Source organism: Molothrus ater, chromosome 15 (genome assembly GCF_012460135.2).
Source record: "Molothrus ater isolate BHLD 08-10-18 breed brown headed cowbird chromosome 15, BPBGC_Mater_1.1, whole genome shotgun sequence".
Lineage (NCBI taxonomy): Eukaryota > Metazoa > Chordata > Aves > Passeriformes > Icteridae > Molothrus > Molothrus ater.
In genome coordinates this window covers 4,412,790-4,419,211 of record NC_050492.2, presented here as the reverse complement: position 1 = coordinate 4,419,211, position 6,422 = coordinate 4,412,790, and positions in this window count along the sequence as shown.

Here is a 6,422-nt window from a genome sequence, read left to right as displayed (position 1 = left end):
GTCTTCCCTTAAACACCTTCAGGGACAGTGACTCCACCACCTCCTTGGACAGCCCATTATAATATCTAATCACCCTTTCTGTGGAGAAATTCCTCCTGATACCCAACCTTCCCTGGTCGAGGTTGAGGTCGTTCCTCCTCCTGTCCCTGTTCCCTGGAGCGCAGCCCGACCCCCCGGCTGTCCCCTCCTGTCAGGAGCTGGGCAGAGCCACAAGGTTCCCCCAGTCCCCCTTTTCTCCAGGCTGAGCCCCTTCCCAACTCCCTCAGCTGCTCCTGCTGCTCCGGACCCATCCCCAGCTCCATTCCCTTCTCTAAACTCGCTCCAGCCCCTCCATGTCCTTCCTGAACTGAGGTGCCCAGTGCCCAGCACAGGGACAGTCACTGCCCTGGTCCTGTTGGTCACACTGATCCTGGCACAGGCCAGCGTGTCACTGGGCACTGCCGGTGGCACAACACGGTGAGGTCTCCCACCGACTGCTCACAACCCTGGGTTTCCAGCCAGGATCATAATGGGCTTTTTCCACTTTCTCCCCTCTCCTTTGTGAGAGAGTGCTCTGTAATTATAGATCAGTTACCGTGACCCAGGATGAACCTAAAAGCTCTGGTCTGGGAGGAGGATTTGGGCATAATCTCTGTCTTGGAAACTGAAGTTTCTTTGTGTCTGGAGTTTAGCTTTGGCAAAAGTTTCTTTTGAAATAACTGTTCACAAACCAAAGACTGAATGCTCAGCTTCCTGGGCATGAGGTTTACTCAGAAACCTGTTGTGTAAGAACAGGAGCCTTGTCTTTTCACCCTCCATTCCCCCACTGCTCCTAAACATGTAAAACCTGTCATATATTTCTTGTTCATTTTAAAACAGAATCTTTCATTAAAAAGCCAAAATTTTCTTGTGGATACCCTTTCCCATTTATCATGTTTCCTTTCTGAAATATCTGTACTTGGAAAACTTACTCTGAAGTCTTCTAAGTGTTCTTTTTTCATCCTTTAAAGGAAGTTCAGGGTGTATTAGCAAGGCTGCAGAACTTCTCTCTTTCTGTAAGTGACGTGTAATTGTGGAAATTCCTGTGTGTTACTCTTAAAGGGAGGAAATTTTGGTGTGGTTTTGTGGTTTCTCACTGCAATGTAGTTTACTATTGAAACATTAAATCCAACCATTTACATACATGTTAGGGAATACAAGATTTAGCTGCTACCTGGAAGTTAACTTGCTCATAAATATACAGAGTGATTGAAAAAGAGTCTTTAATTTCCTGCCTGTCACCAGACTGTGCAGTGTGGAATGTTTGGTGTAAAATGAGCTATCTGGTGTCTTGCAGACATCTCTGGTGGGGATGTGGAAAACAGATCTGCAGGGAGATTTTTTATTACCTTAATTCTGAGGCATTTTTTTCCCAGCACTGACACTGGCTGTTTCCTACATACCTTCTAACTCTAGAGGAAATGAAATACCATCCCTGGGAAGTGCTGTTAATAAATATATACATGCAGAAAAATAAGAAAAACCAGAGTGTACAGCCTGACAGCTGGCTGATTCCTGCTGTCTTGAAACAGGCAGAGAAGTTCCTGACCCAGCTTTCACTGAGGAAATGATAACTCTCCCTTTCCAGCAATGCAGATTCACTGACTGCTTTCCCAGCCTTGGACTCTATCAGGGACAAAAAAGCATATTTTGTGCATTTAGGAGCAAGTTCTGAATTTTTTATACACTGGATGCCCACTTTACCTATTGTGTCAAGCAAACCCTCTTAACTCATCTCCCCATGTGAAAAATGGGAACAGATAAAGGCTCTGTGATAATGAATGAGCTAAGGGCTGTTCAGTTAAAAACAAGGTCAGCAAATCTGAAGTTTCAGTTTCTTCACAATAAGCTAAAATAAGATAAACTAAGGTGTAACTGTGGTCACAAGGGTTTTCAGCATGAAGAAGAGACGAGAATGTTGACTCTATGATCAGAAGGCTTGATTTATTATTTTATGATATATGTTACATTAAGACTATACTAAAAAGTAATAGAAAGGAAAGGTTTCTTGAGAAGCTAGCTAAGCTAAGAATAGAAAAGAATGAATAACAAAGATCTGTGTCTCAGACAGAGCAAGAGCCAGCTCTGCTATGAGTGGTCAAGAAATCCAAACATCCACAGGAGACCAATTATGGGTCTACCTGTTGCATTCTACAGCAGCAGATAACCATTGTTTACTTTGGTTACTGAAACTGCAGCCTCTCACAAGGAAAAATCCTAAGAAAGGATTTTTCATGAAAGATGTCTGCGACAATAAGGATTTTATCTGAATGTTACAGCTAAGACAGAATATGTGAAATAAAACCCCAAAAAATGAAACTGAGATCAATGCTCAGCTATCTTTAGTCCATCTCAGATCTGAGGTTTAGATCAAACTGGAAATTTAACACAGGTCTGAGAGAGGCTCAGAATGTTCACTAATTTTCAGAGCAATTGATTTATTAGTTATGAGCATTTTTAGATTGGAGTTATTTGTATGTCAGTCAACACATTGCTTGGAAAAGCCCCTAAGTAAGAATAAATAAATCTGAAGGTGAATATATGATCAGCTATATAAATAAAAATGTGTGTATATATATTTAAAAATTATATATGTACATATTATATATGTATGTATATATTTTATATATATATATATATATATACACACACATACTTAACTACTAAAGTACTATGCAGTATCTTTGGGTAATGAAACCAGATGAGAGGATTCTATATGAATGATATACCTGAAGGCAAGGACTTTTTAAAAAATCTGTTATTACTGGGGTGAAATGAAAATTGTTTCATTGCTATATAAGAATTTCATTTATTTATTGGTGTGACCAACTTAGTCTGTGTCTTGGTCCCATAAATTGTACTTTGGTGTTTACCTCAACATAGCAAATATATTTAGAAAATATAAGAAAAATATTAAATCTCCCTCCCCCCCAACAGTTCAATGAGTGCTTTACCAGGAGAAACTAGGGAAGGTTAAGAGATGCAAAATATGCTGGTGTGTAATTAAGGAAGTGTAAGCTGCTTTATAAAAACTGCCTGTTGTGCCTGCTCTTATCACATGCTAGGTGAAAGCCTGATCTTATCTCGTGTGCTGCAAAGTCCCCACCTAAATTACCTTGTGGTATTTGGTTCCTGTAACCTTGCTCTGCAAGAAGTGTCAAAGGCTGAGCTGAGGCTTTTGCCTGTCGAGGTTTAACCCCAGTCAGCAGTCAAACCCCTCCCAGCCACTCCCTCACTGCCCTGTCAGCAGCATTGGGAAGAGAACTGGAAGGGTAAAAGGGAGAGAACTCTTGGAATGTGTTCAGTTGGGAAAGTAAAAGGTGTGCATGCAAGAAAAGCAAAGCAAGGAAGGAATTCACTGCTTCCAATGGGTGGGTGGGTGTTCAGCCATCTCCAGGGGACCAGGGCTCCATCACATGGGAAGGTGAGCACCTCTGAACATCTCCCCTTCCTCCAGCACAGGAGCTGGTTGAATGCTGCTGCTGGAAGATTAGCTGGAGGGCTGGACCACTCAAAATGGCCTGATTCCTGTCAGTTTTGAGCTATCCCCTGAACACTCATTTACCTGCTTTCCTCCCTCCCACACCTCAGAGGCAGGATGTGCACTTTTCCTCCCCAGACAAGACACAGCCTCGTAAAAGGTTACTTTTACAGAAAAGGAGTGATCCCTGTGCCATGGGAACAAACCTCATAGACAATTCAGAGAAGGCACTGTCATCCCCAGAGTGCCTTGAGCATCACTGTACTTTGAAAGCTCAGGAGCCCTGGGAAAGGAGAAGGTCAAGAGATCACACATGAACAAGACACAAAGCTGTGCAAGTCTCACAGCCAGCTCTGTTTGGGACTGCAGGGTGCCCCCTGCACCACGGGCAAGTGAAGGTGCTCACACTGACAGCTACTGCTTGTACTGCCTGCATGCTCTGTTCCATGCCCCAGGAGTTTCTTGCTGCCTGCAGGGCTCTCAGAGTGTGAGGGTGCTTGGAGGAGCAGCTGTGCTTTCTTCAGAGGCCAGAGGTGTCACAGGCTGTGGGGTGTGTGCCTGCCAGCTTGGACACCCTGCAGGGTAACAAACTCTGCAGGCACACAGTGCTTTTACCTCAGTGTGTGTGAGCAAACAGCAGCAGAATTGGGGTAGAAACAGCAAAATCAGTTGTTATTCCATAAGGTGCTAAGATGGAAATAATCAACATCAACAGCAGCTGTGTGACACTGACTTCAGACCTCTGGGCACAGGCTGTCCCATATGCCAGCACATGGAGCCCTTGTCCTGCTGCCAGGGATGGTGCTGAAGAAGTGTTGGAGCCCCCCAGGTCTCACATGCTCTCCTGGGGCTCAGCAGGGCTGTCCTGCTGGCAGTTCATGCACTTTCCTGGGGTATAGCCATGATGATCCATGCCATGGTGAGGGGACAGCAGGGACAGCTGTCATCACAGCTGAACAATGCTAGAGGTTGATGGCTCAGGATCAATAGAAGCCGAGAAGTTCTTATTTAAAACTTCCCAGAAAATCTGTGTATCACATATACATGTCCTCCTGTGATGAGCAGCTGAGAACTCTGGGCTTGTCCGGTTTGGAGGGAGGGAGGCTGAGGGGTGACCTCATTGCACTCTGCACTCTCTTTCCTGTGAGGACACATGGAGAGGGAAGTGCTGAGCTTTTCTCCCCAGGATCCAGACAGCAGGCATGGGAAGGACTCAGTGCTGCACCGGGGAGGTTTATACAGAACATCAGGGAGCATTTTTTGTGGAAAGCCTAGAACAGGCTTCTTGGAGAGGCAGTCATACCCCAGGCCTGGCAGTGCTTAACGCATTTGGACACTGCCTTCAACAACGGGCGGTGACTCCGTCAGCCCTGAGTTGCTCAGATAGCTATTATGGGTCCCTTTCCACTGAAATATTCCGTCCCACCCCATCCCGTCCTGTTCCATTCCATTCCGTCCCATTCCCGTCCCATCCCATTCCCGTCCCGTCCCCCCGGAGCGGCACGGGCCGCCCTATGGCGCCACCTTCTGGCGGACCCCGCTCACCTCCGCTGTCCTGGAAAGCTGCGGGGCCCGTTCTGTGTAATATCTGGAAAACTTCAGGAAACATCCTAAAGCGCACACAGAACGGTACCGGACTGGCACCCAGCGTGACATCTCCGCTGGGCCTTAAACCAAGGCATCGGGAGTGCCTGGGGCTCGGCAGAGCTGAGCCAACTCCGCCTGTCCTGCCCGCTGAACCGCGGGGCTGCCTGCAGTGAGCTGGAGCAGAAACTGGGAGGTAACTCCTAAAAGAGGTCACAGAGACCAGAAGTGACAGAGACCTAAGAGAACCCAAACCCTGCAGCCACCCACCGTGCAAGCAGCAGCTCCATCCAACCATTCCCCACCGAATGGAGAGCACAAAGATAAAGGAAGGTGGGACAGACAGCTTCCAGCACTGTTTGCCTCGTACCACGGCTGGTAAACAGTACCTGGTCAGTGCAAGCAGAAGCACAAACAGGAGCTTTGCATCCTCAGGCTGCAGTTCCTTGAGCTCAGCAACCTCCAAGCTGCATAGCCATGAGCAATGCAAATAAACTGTTGAACAGAGCAGCCTCTACCCAGCCATTTTTGAACACTTCCCTGCTAGCTTTTTTAGTGGGCTCAGCTGGGTTTGCTTTAGGTGAAAATGCTGCCATCTGCTACAATTATGTAATTAACCTTCATAGTTCAGACTTAATGATGCTCATTAAGGTTGAGTGTTTTTATTGGCTAACTGCTGCCACCAGTTTTGCATGGAACTGCAAAGGCAACTCTTAGGAGCCATAGTTTGAAGCATAATTAGCAATATGTGAGTGTTGCACAGGGGCATGGGTGAGGGAAGGCAGAGGACTAGGTGGGAGCTTTATTTTATTCTATGCTAAGGCTGGAATGCAATGAACAGCAGAAGTCTGTTGCTGCTAGGGTCACTAATATTAAATAATCATCTACAGCAGTGTGGCAGCATATATGGAGTGCATGTGTGTCAGGAAATCACAAGATCCCTTCCATCCACAGTTGGCTGTGACTTCCATTTCCTCAGCCCTACCTCCTCCAGCTCCATTCCCAGTATTTCTTCATTTATTCTAACAGTAATTAATGAGTGTGATTTTGCTGCAGGTCTTTATCAAACAGTTAAAAAATGTACCAAATAAAGATTTTAATTAAGGAAAATGCCCAGGATAAAAAACTATGTGACTTAATTTGCCTGTGCATGTAAGACTCCTAAAATACTAGGCTGTGATGCCATAAAAATTGGTAACTAGTGTAAATACCACCTTTAACTACAGCTCTTCTTTGACATTGTCCAAGTGGAAGGTCTGTAGTTCCCCCATCATTTCCTGTGCACACTGAAGGTTGGACTCAATACCTCAAATACACAGAGAAATAATCTGCATCACAA